We start from the raw sequence: 12,564 nt of genomic DNA on the forward strand, positions 1-12,564 counted from the left end.
TACCAAAAACTTATATGCAGAATACTTTAGGAATAACATGCTTAGGTATTTCAATACCAAACGAATAATAATTGTTATGTATTTGGTATTGACACTCAGTTCAATCAAAGTTAATTACCTATTTCCGGGGATTAAACCACCCGACTTGGACGTTAATTTACAATGTTATTAAAACTCATATGTGAATATGTACGTTATGTGGAAGATATTGATTTGGAAAACGTATTGGAGGTAACCACTTTCACTTCGATGGGACTCGAACCCATGACCCTACAGTACTCGGTATGAGTAATGGCAATGTTTACTATTGATTTCTTGTACTCTACTTCAAACGTTGCTACTCGTGTCTCGTGCAAGTTATTAAACATCCACCTGATAGGGACAATGTGACAACATGTTGTCCATTTCGCTCGAGATTCTCGCTGGTTTAAATGAGATCTTGTAAACATTCATCGTCGTTATTTGCAGTTTGGCGTTAAAACCAAAAGTAGGCAAGCTGACTGATGGAGTAAATCTAGTTGGAAATGCAACATATGAAGATTTATAACGATAAATGTGCTCAACCGTAGCATATTGTGTCAAGGTTTAATACTAAGGACACACCTGTGGTACGTGTACCATGGTACAAGAGGCCAAGGAAATTATTCCAAGACTATCTTTGATAAAGACAATAATTTGTATGGTACTCATTTCAAGATTCTTGTACCATGGTACTTATACCACCAGTGTGTCATTAGTATAAGCCATATATCCTATATGGAATAAAATTATTACAAATTCTGTTATTGAAAAGAACAAAAATAAATGATCATGAATCATATTCATGATAACGTAAATCAAATAAACTTGATCGGTTCCAAAATTTAAGCTAATCAGTGAACAGTACAGTAATGTAGAAACAGATATACTCACCAACTAACAATCTCAATGCTCTAGTTGTTCTAATATACTCTGTCCTGAAACAGCCTCATCAAGGTGATCATCCGTATATCGGTTCTATCAGTACACCAGCCACAACGAACGCCGCACACTGTCGAATTCCGCTCCGCAGGTGCTCTATTATTCGTGCACTCTTCCACGCCCAACACTGTCACTAATTCGTCACACTTGCAAAAGCAATCTTATCTTCCATCATTGCCATTAGCATTGCAGCAGCAGCATCATCACCATCATTGTGATCACTTTTTCCTTACAGCGTTGGCCACGCTCAACTCACTGAAGGTGCACTATGGCTGAACTAGCCTGTGATACTTTCTTCGCTATTTGGTGGAACTATTCCGAGGGGGTAGTTGTTGCTGGTTGTTGCTCACTCACACTATCCACTCACTGACTCCGATTCCGCAAACTTATCCACCATTTAACCTGGATTAATTTCTCGCCAATCCAATCTCTGCCACTGCACAGAAGCACACTTTCTGCAACGGACGGCACCGGCTAGCTGGACCTATTTGGTGTTTATAGATAGTGGAGTTTATTTTGCTCTATATGTACGTGCGATTGCAATTTGGTTGCCGACAGTCGAACACAAACGCAAATGACAAGGCCAACAACAGAAGAAACTGGAAATTTGATCATACTTTCACCGCTAAACGCTCACTTAGTGTTTTCTAAAACTAAACAATGGTATTTTATCAAAACAATTACCTAAATTTAAAAAATTATAAAATTCCACAAAAAAAAACTGTGCGAATGTTATATTTTTTTCATTACAATCAAATGTCAAGAAACAAACCCTTTTCTACGTTTTAAAATGTTTTTACCTGAGTTTTACCTTTCATATTACGTCAATTAAATCATAAAAAATATGTATGAAATTGTTGGAATGCACTTTTGAATATGTATTGTTTTGCCTTTCTCGTATACTAAGTATACGGTAAAGGCTATATGATCGCTCCAAAAACAAACTTTTTATAGAAGGCCCGGAGACCCTTGTGTTATATACCAATCGACTCAGTTCGACGAATCGAGGTGATGTCTGTGTGTGTGTGTGTGTGTGTGTGTGTGTGTGTGTGTGTGTGTGTGTGTGTGTGTGTGTGTGTGTGTGTGTGTGTGTGTGTGTGTGTGTGCGCAAAACTACTCAAAAAATGTCACTCATTTTTCGGGCACTTATCCTCAACCGATTTGCTCGCAACAAATTGCATTCGACGCAGAATCCTGTCCCATTGTTTCCTATTTGAAATTGGCCAGATCGGACTATGGGATCGACAGTTATGGCCAAAATACAAATTCATACAAAAAAATCGCGTAAGAAATGTCACTCATTTTCCGGGCACTTATCCTCAATCGATTTGCTCGCAACAAGTTGCATTCGACGTAGAATCCTGTCCCATTGTTTCCTATTGAAAATTGGCCATATCGGACTATGGGATCGAAAATTATACCTTTTTTTATGAAAAAATCGATACAAAAAATTTTCCCTCATTTTTCAGGCACTTTTCCTCAACCGATTTGCTCGCATTAAATTGCATTCGACGCAGAATGTCTCATATTTTCTTATTGAAAATTAGCCAGATTTGACTATGGGCTTAGATGTTATGGTCAAATAACTAAATTAATGATTTCGTGTGTGTTACTTCTACGTGAAGTTAAACGATTTACAATGATATGGAAATGCTAATATCATCTTCCAAACTTGGACGTACATGTTCATGATAGCATTAGAGGCGAAAGTATAGAATTGATAGTTCCGTTAGGATACGGCAGGCATGTTTTTGTAGAAGTCGATTTGAAAGCGAGCGGAGGGCAATATTTGTGATGGCACATATCGCACGACCTTCCTTCTGCCAAGCTCCCGTATGAAGGGGGAGGGAAGAATATCAGTGTGGAAGCTGATATATCTCCACTGGCAAAAGGAAGGTGGTTTGACTTGCTCATATGCCATCGCGTGCGGAAGGATTTGCTATCGACGAGTACTGTCTCCAAATTTCTAATATGACATCAGCATTTAGTCGAATAGGATTTTTATTGCACAGTTCTGTTTTCTCATTGCGTCCGTCTCGTCGCAACCAACTTGGCTGCCTCGGAGAGAACAAAGCAGAGAAAGGCACTGCTGCTGTACCGTCGACCAATAACAGCTGAATTGATGGATGCCCCCATCAAGGGTAGTACACTAAATTAATGATTTCGTGTGTGTTACTTCTACGTGAAGTTAAACGATTTACAATGATATGGAAATGCTAATATCATCTTCCAAACTTGGACGTACATGTTCATGATAGCATTAGAGGCGAAAGTATAGAATTGATAGTTCCGTTAGGATACGGCAGGCATGAACATTCTTCTTGAACATTCAGATCTTTTGCAACAGATTGCATTCGACGCAGAATCTTGTCCCATTGTTTCCTATAGAAACTTGGCCGGATCGTACAATTGGGTCAAAAGTTATGGCGAAAATACTAATTTTAAAACTACTAAATAAAATGCCATTTTTTGTTCTTATGCTCATCCGATTTGTTTGCAACAAATTGCGTTTGGCGAGAATTTTTTTATGCATATAAACAAATATGAAAAATAAGACCAATCCACATATTGGTGTTATTTGAAATTTTTCCAAACCTTTTGAACGAACGAGAAAGGCACCATCACCGCTAGGTGGATTAATCTGGGTTTTTAATGTGTGTTCCCGATCATACGGGGCAAAATGGGCCACCATTAGGGACAGTAGGGTAGAGAACGATTTGGGCAGCACCCTCTATTCCCGTCAGCATCGTTCATTACTCGAGCGCATTACAACCGAATTACTTGTCTTTTAGTACATGGTTAGTTTCTGTCGATATCTAGTGATGTTGAAACAATCAAGCCATGTGGTTGGAACGCGGTCGAGTTATTAACGTTGCAGACGGGAATATGGTCCCGCTCCCTATGTGCCACCTATCCAAAACGTTTTTTCTGGGAGAGAAAGGTGTCGTAAATGAGTATAATATTCCTACAACAGTTTAGAGTATTCCATGCAAAATAAGATTAATAAGCCGCACAACAGCGGACCGAACCGATTTACCTCTCTTCATTGTTAGCACAGACACGGAGAGAATGTTTTATGAGAAATTCAGATTTGTATCAGTACAAACATGTGTGCACAACATTCAATTATAATAATCCTTTGGTTGTGGTGCAATTTTGACCTGTATTTTAATCAGTTTTGTGTCAAAAGCTTATTTATAAGCTTCAAATCTTATAATAATTCTGCCAATGATGCGAAAATTTACATTTTCAAGTGTATTTTCATGTTCGAATTGAATTTTAATGCGGTTTTCACGTTGAGGCATATGTGGTTGAGCGAGCATTCTCTCAAAGATCATATAACTTTGACATGATAAAACTTGTCAATAAGCTCAAATTGATGGTGGCTCATATTGCCCCTACTGCCCCTATTAGGAATTTTTGGAAAAAAGCGATGTGTGCTATCCCATTGAAGAACTGGACTGGAATCAAAACTTACGGCAATGAAAATTAAAAAAAAAAGATGTGCCATCTATGGTGAGGTGCAGTTAGAAGACGACAGACGGAGGAGGCAAATGAACCTCAATGTCTTTATGAGCAAATATTATTATATAAAAATCAGTATCTCTGAAATACTCTGAATACATTCTGCCCTACTTGTCTCCGGAAGGCCAAGGGGGGGGGGGAGGGTGGTGGTGGTTATAATATAAGTAAATATTAAACTGAAAAAAAATAAAAATAAACTAGTCGGATTCGTTAGAGAATGTGTTGAAAATCCTCAAAATTATCCGAGTTTTTTTTTGTTCCCCCTCAATATATTTTTTTGGCAGAAAAATACGAGGGGGGAAGACAAAATTGTTTTTAAAAATTTGTTTCGGTCTTATTGAAAATTATGAATCATTTTCATCTTTTGACAGAGTTCCACTCATGATGTATTGATGACCGAGCTAACTACCAAGGAAAGTGTATGGATTAGTGTTCAAGTTCAAAGTAAGGGATGCTTTCGTAAAATCCTCAGCAATTCTTTCGGAAGCCTCTTCAGTGGTTATTAAAGTATGCGTTTTTTTCCTAATTTTGGCGTATAGGGAAACGGTTTGCCAGCTCCTATTTCCATTCCTTAATTAAAAACAAAGCAATGGAAAGGAATTTGGTTTGTTTATTATTTTTGTGATTTTTTCAGCAGTGAACACGCATGTTGACAAGAAAAAGTGACGAATTTGGTCCCGTATTTCTTTGTTTAGCGATGAGATGGATATATGTACAGTAAGATGGAGATCGGAACAGTTCCCCTATAATTAAATTTAAGGATAAATATTCAGTTTGGTGGGCCCGTGCCCTAACTCAGCTCCGTTCGCGATAAATAGCGAATAAAAGCCGATAAAAACTGAAATTCAGGAACGGAAGTGGGACATGACCGGCAATCCTACGCCTTTGCTCGCAAGGCTACTGGAGACCCGCACTAACCATGATTTCATAGTTGACGAAACAACCATTGCACTTTCGCATGTATTTTGAATAATTTAGTCATAAATATTGCAAATTTAAATGCTTTCAACCCACAAGCACTTAAATAAGGTTTAGAACAATCATCGTATTGACGTTGCAGCGGTTGAATTACTTTAATAAATACGTAATAAGTCAAACTCGCTGAAACTTCGAATGGTTGATACGTCAACTATGAAATCATCGGCAGCGCACCTCACGTATGGGTTGAAACAAAATCTGTGAATAAGCACCTAGCAACTGGAACCTAGCTGGACATCGCAGCAGAGTCGACTTGAAATAAAGAATGTCGGGTCAGCTTGGTCAGTCTGGGATCTTCCCCCCTATGGGATCAATCAATGTAGTCGGTAGATATTCGGTCACTCTCTGAAGAATCAAGAAATTGAACTCACGAGAGTAGCTTGCAATTCTTGATTGCACCAATGTTTGGAAACGCTGCGCGCGTGCTTCTGGGTTCATTATCATACGTCACATCGTCATTCAGGTGCTCTTCGTAGTGCTGCCGCCACCATTGGATCACATCACGCTCGTTTGATAGAAGGTTCCCGTTTATGTCCTTACCATTGGTGTAACTAAGGAAAAATTCTAGGGGGGGCTAACTTTTTTCTATTCTTACAGTCAAACATAAAACAGTTATTGTATTTGTTCAACTGTCCGCAAGTTGGCCTACCAAACAGCTATTTCAATACATCCAGTGATGTCTCGAACAGCTCTGACATAAAAATCTAGAAATGTCGTGATGCGTAAAAAAAATAAGAGCTAAAGATACATAAGACTTTCGAGTTTTATATATGCACTAGCAGACCCGACAAACTTTGTTTCGCCTAAAAAAATATTCTCTGATTAGTTCTTGAGTTATGCAGAATTTTCTGGTTCATTTGTCTGGAAGCCCCCCTTTCCAGAAAGGGATAGGTTTCAAATCACAACAGAAACATATCATCCCTTCGAAAACCTTCACATGCTAGATTTGGTTCCATTTACTTGATTAATTCTTGAGTTATGATGAAATTGGTGTTTTATTTGTATGGAAGCTTGTACTTCTTTCCAAAGAGGGGAGGGGTCTCGAACCAGCTTAAGAACCTTCCCCGGCCCCAAAAACCTCAGCATACAAATTTTTACGCCGATCGGTTCGGTAGTTCCCGAGTCTATAAGGTTCAGACAGACAGAAATTCATTTTTATGTATTTTGATGAATGATGAATAATTTCTCATTTACATTTTAGTTACCTCTCCTTGAATTTTGAGGGTTTACCGAGCTTTTTTCGGATTTCAAGAAACCTAGTATGATTATTGGAAATTTAAAGTTTTCGGGAAATAGCAGCAACATCGTTTGAATACTTTACCAGAGAAATCTGCAGAAAGAAATGTCTGCTATTACAGGAATATGGTACGTTGTACTTGGTTATCACACTATCGAAAGGTTTCTCTAGACAATTCTTTCAGAAATGCCATGCATCTTTAAAAGTTATGTTGGAAAGCTAGAGGTCATATGCAAACTTCAAAAAAATACTCGCAATGCAATGCAACACAATGTAAACATAAAAATCTTGATAAATAAAAGTCAAGATTTGTTAGAAATTCTTCGGTAACCTAAGCATCTTGTGTCTCCTGCTCAAGTTAAACAATTGTCTTTTTCATTTTATAATAATAAAATATTACGGGCAGTTTATTATTTTACTTGAATATTATTTATTCAATCAAAATCTCAGTAATTGTATTTATCCTGTTGGTCTGTTACTTCTATTATTTATTCAATCAGCATTGAATCAGCCTGAAAATACTGTTCCAACTCCAACATTTCTCTCAACAAAGTTCCAAAATGACTGTAATCATGCCCGTCATATCTCTCACATTGGCTGAATTCTCATTTTGGCGGCACAAATGTCAATTTATATGTGATAAGCACATCTAAAAACATTTTTGTGCGTACTGAAAACCAGTTGTGTTTTGGAGTTATGTTCCTCCGAAAGTGTAATTCACTTTAGAAATTAGAATCGTGCGCAATTCACCTTAACCAATTATATGTGTGGCAGAGAATCGAATTTTTCGAAGTTAGAAAACATGATAAAATTTATTAAACTCACTGTAGAGAGAGAGAGAGATGATAAGAATTCATTATTTGCAGTTACGCCCAGATATGATCAGAGCACTAGATATGTACAGTTCTCATGCAAAGTCGTAGAAATTCTAGGGGGGCTAACTTGATTCTAGGTGGGGCTATAGCCCCCCCTAGCCCCCCTGTAGTTGCGCCAATGGTCCTTACACACATCCGGCTGCAGCACGTTTCCCTTAGGGGCAAGCCAGAGTAAACGCGACGTCTTACGTAAAAAATAACAATAATTATCAACAGGCTGTCAAATTGCACTGTCGCGTCGCATGAGCGACGAGAAAAACCGCGTTATTTGAAAAACAATGTGCAAAAAAACCGCGGTATTAAAAAAAACGCGCGATTTCAAAACCCGACATAAAATAAAACCTATTAGGGGACTTAATTTTTTTTTGTTCGGGGTCATAATACGCTAGCTTAGATCGTAAGATGATAGATGACCCTTGTGATACGAAACCAAGAATGTGTTCACAACCTATGCTCTTAGACATCCAAGAAATCCTCCAAGTAATGCCTGGCCAAGTAATGTATGGTACATGCTCTTGATGGTTTTCAAAGTATAAATTCTTTGTCATCCAAGAAATCCCTATGGTACATGCTCTAGGTGGTCCCTAAGTTCCCCAATAGGTTTTTTTACGTTGCTCCTTGTACATCGTAAAAAACGCTTTAAATATTTATTGTTCAGTAAATAATATGAACAAAAGTAGTGAACATAAATAAGCATTAACCATAATTCCATCTAGTTATTATGATTCTTTTTGTATATAACTATTAGGGCGGCTCAAAAATCACTGTTTCAAATGTTTTAATGGGTAGCATTATTATTCCGTTCTAATTGATGCCCTGATGCTTCATATTTACCACATTGATCAAAATGCTCGGAACGGTGGGTGCAGTTGACCTCCACAAACGTCAAATCAGATACTAGCCCACAGGCAAGCTGGCGGCCATTACCGCTCGCGGAGAACTGGATTGGAAATCAATTTTGACTATACCCTGAAGACCTAGATATCCAAAACTTTGGGAAGATTTTGCTTCTGACAGCATGAAAATGAATCTGGAATGTTTGGATCCTATACAACATTGTTTAATAAATCTAAACACTCAATCAGTTTACTAAACTGACTGAATGTTTAGATTTATTTATGAGTTTCGTCATCTTGATCGTTGATACAGTGATCAGTTTTCTAAAATACGAGATGCTCAAGGTTCTTCAAAATGTTCTCTATTTTAGCCCATGGTATCTACCAAATCAACCAAGGCTTATGCAATGTCTTCATTATTGGCATATAGCCAATCTAGTCCAATAGGCACATGAAGCAACATATAAATCCAATTTTCTTGAATACGTGATATTCAAGGCACTCAAAAATGATTCCAAGTGCAACCCAAAGTATCTACCGGACAACCAAGGCTTGTTGCAATGATCTCAACATCGACATGTACTCAACCTGGTTCCATAAGCATATCCGCACCATGCAAACCCAGTTTTCTGGAATACGAGGTGTTCATGGTATTCCTAAACGTTTTCGAGTTCAGTTCAAAGTCCTTTTGCAATGTCCTCGTCGTTAGTATGTACCAAATCCAGTTTAAAAAGCATAGTATCCTAATTTCCATGAACATAAGATTTTCAAGGGGCTCCAGTTAGCCTTGCAAGCATAGGCGTAGGATTGCTAATCCGAAGATAGTGATCCGGTCCGGTCTAGGATGTTTTCGAGTGAGAAACATTATAGATTCCCTGGGTATTTCCATTGTACTTACCCCACAAGATACATACTCATGCAATGGCGGGCATAGAAAAACTTTCAGTTAATAACTGAGGAAATGCTAATAGAAGTTGAAAAGCCGGCCAAGTTCCAGTTGGAATGTAGAGCCATAGAAAAAGAAGAAGATATCCAAGGTCCTCCAAAATGATCTTGAGTTAAGTTCCAGATATCTACTAGATGCTCAATAACTAAGAAGGTCATGCGAACTGGGGTCGTGGGATCAAACCCCACCGAAGGGGCGGTTACCCTCGAATACCTTTTCCGAACTAAATCTATCACATGTTGTACATATGCATAATCAAGTTTCAGACATAGTAATTTTGTTGAGGGGTATAACGGACTTGGATGATTACATCAAATAATACGACTTCCAGGATATTTTAGTCAACCGTAAAGGCCTCCAATTGCTAAGCTAAATGGACTCTCTGGGATAATATGAACATCATTCATAAGTCAAAGTAATTTTGAAAATTTGCTATTGAAACGATCCGAAATCCAGGACGTTTTGAAGAGATGTAATGAAACAGATGTTCTTGAAAAATTGTACGCAGAAGACTATCAGAGTAACCGTGAAAATATTTTAGTATGGCATCATTTGTTTCAACGATTCGATATAAAATCTTAGAACATCAACTCATGAAGAGTCATGTGTAAAAAAATTAAGTGATACCAAAAGATATTTTAGTTACTAGATAAAGATTGTCGCTGTCGTCGCTGTCCGGAACATCTTTTGCTGGCGAGGATAGGGGAGCTAAATGTCAAAGAAGGAAAATCCATACGATTTGACAGGTATGTACCACACATGTTTCGGACAGCAGAACAAAGGGAACAGTAGCGACAATCTTTATCTAGTAACTAAAATATCTTTTGTGATACCCTACCATTATCAATGGAACTACTGTGATGTTTAGTGATGCACGGATATATCATTTAAGACTAGATAACCGTGCAGATCGCATATTCGAACGTTTTGGAAAACAAAGTATGCTTGTTGTAGCTTGTAAAAGTAATGAGTACCATTCTATCGGCTCGACGGACCTGCTGGGATGTTTAGCAAAACACAGGAACATCGTTCAGGACTTGGTTGATCGGCTAGATCACATGTTTCCCTTTGGAAAAGCAATCAAAATAAATTAAAAATCAAGGATGAATAGACAAAACGCGATCTATTCCGCTAAAGACTTATGTCGAATTCGTTTTTAAAAAGTTCCAACCTAGGTTGGAACCAGTTCCAACCTAAGTGCTGTCAAAGTGTTTTTTTATTCGCTCAGGTTGGAACTAGGTTCGCACTAGTTCCAACCCCAAAGCTGTCGGGTTCGCACTGTGTTGTTTCACGGTTTCGCACCGGGCTCACCAATACAACTGTACTTCAACTGTCAAAACCATATGAGTGGGTGGGACTGGGCGGAATAAACAAGCAGAAGGGAAAAACGAAACTGTCTGTTATTCAAATAAAATGCGCGTAGATTTTTTTTTCAGGAATTTTGTTATATTTCTTATTGTAGTTTTATATGAAATTAATCCGGTACTGTTGTCTAGATTCAGTTTAAAAAATAATTGTTATTATTACTAATTATTCATACGTTCATTCAGGGTTTTCCTCACAGATTGTGTCCTAAATTAGGTCGGTGGATGGAATTAGTTTGGAAATTCCCCTCGAAACCCGTTCACAAAATCTCAGCGGATTGTCAGACAAATATATTTGAGGAATACCGAATAGAATTCTTTCTTTAACAATATGCAGAATTTCTTTTGAAATTATTTCTGAAGGAACTTCCGGAGCAAAACGTTGTTATGTTTTCTAAGTTGGACTATTGAAAGATAAGGAATTTCAGAAGGAAATCCTAGCATTAGGGTAGCTTCACAACTCGGGAATTTGATCCGCGGATTTTTCCCCCAGTATTTTTACATATGTTTTCAGGATTTGAGCACGGAAAATCAAAATCCCGGCCCCATTGAAAATCCGGCGGAAAATATGTGAGGCTACCTTTATCAGGAGGAATTTTTATTACATGCTTCTGAGTGTAAATAATTAAATACATATATCCGCCGCCCAAAGTAAATTCCATTATCCGCATAAACAGTTCACGCACTTGAACACTTTTATTTATCATGTACTGATAAGTCAAGGCCAACGCACTGCTAGTGCACTGGATGTCCTGGATCATATGTTTCAAATCAAAACAAACACGATGCTACGCACACCAACATATCCAATGACAGATGGACCTGAAAATGTTTTTTTATTCAGGGTTCGGGTTGGCACTGACCCAGGTTTAAAAACGAATTCGACATTAGTGTTCTTTTGACTTTTCTTATGTGAATTTTTCGATACATTTTACGATGCACGAGAAAGGCATCGCCGATAGGTGGAATAATCTAAGTTATTTTAATACTAAGCTATATAGCAAGTGTTCGAATTTCTGTGCAATACGGTGTTTAATTTCTTAGAGGCTTTCCTGTATAATAAAATCGAATGACAATTAAAGGTGGAACGCACATACATTCCATGTGGACACAATTGATTACATTAAATTATCGACCCGGACCAATAAAATACCAATTAGCAAAAAATCACAATCTACAAAAACACATGAAGGTTACCACTTTGTAAGAATTGCAGCAGACAAAAAAGAAAACATTCCGAAGTTATCCGAAGGGGGTGGGGGAGATTAGCATCATCAGCACCACACCACCACGGCCATCAGCGAGCGAACGGCATTCAAATAAAGAGGACATGAGAAGCAAAAAAAATCAACCTCTGCACTACCTGCTTCGATGGTTCCGAAAGCCAGCAGACAGCGGACACGAGCCGGTTTTTTGCTTCGCCCTACTACACGATTACAGGGCAGCAGCACCTGTCACCAACTTTGCACGGCATTCGTCAGTCAGATCTTCCATATTTCCAGTTTCTTCTGCTTTTCGGCGCACCACAATCAAAATCACTGCAATTCTTATTCGATTGCTTTACCTCAAAATGTAATACGAAACACTGCACTCGGGCAATGATAATTGCAAGCCCAATCTTAATCCACTAATGGTTGGTTTATTGCACTAACTAAATTCACTATTATCAATCGCAACCGGACCGGATAAGAGCAGGCAAAGCACAGATTATATTTTTCTGATCAAGACAACCAGTTTGCTCGGAGCAATGATGGGGCTTTGTTGTTCCAAAAAGCAAGACATTTTGCAGGCTGCTGTTTTGTGCGAGAAGACTTTCGTTGCGTCTACTTTTTCACACTGCTGC

At 38.2% G+C, this 12,564-nt stretch overlaps 1 protein-coding gene across 1 annotated transcript in view; it reads right to left on the bottom strand.

Annotated features, from left to right (window-relative positions):
• LOC134212587 (cyclin-Y-like protein 1) overlaps window positions 1-12,564 on the bottom strand; it is a 54,571-nt gene extending 42,007 nt beyond the window's left edge. The window contains exons 1-2 of the mRNA XM_062690580.1: window positions 12,286-12,564; window positions 913-1,444 (exon numbers count right to left, since the gene is read on the bottom strand). The gene's annotated coding sequence lies outside the window, so the exon portion shown is untranslated. The remainder of the gene's footprint in view (window positions 1-912; window positions 1,445-12,285) is intronic.

The sequence above is a fragment of the Armigeres subalbatus genome, chromosome 2, assembly GCF_024139115.2.
Source record: "Armigeres subalbatus isolate Guangzhou_Male chromosome 2, GZ_Asu_2, whole genome shotgun sequence".
Lineage (NCBI taxonomy): Eukaryota > Metazoa > Arthropoda > Insecta > Diptera > Culicidae > Armigeres > Armigeres subalbatus.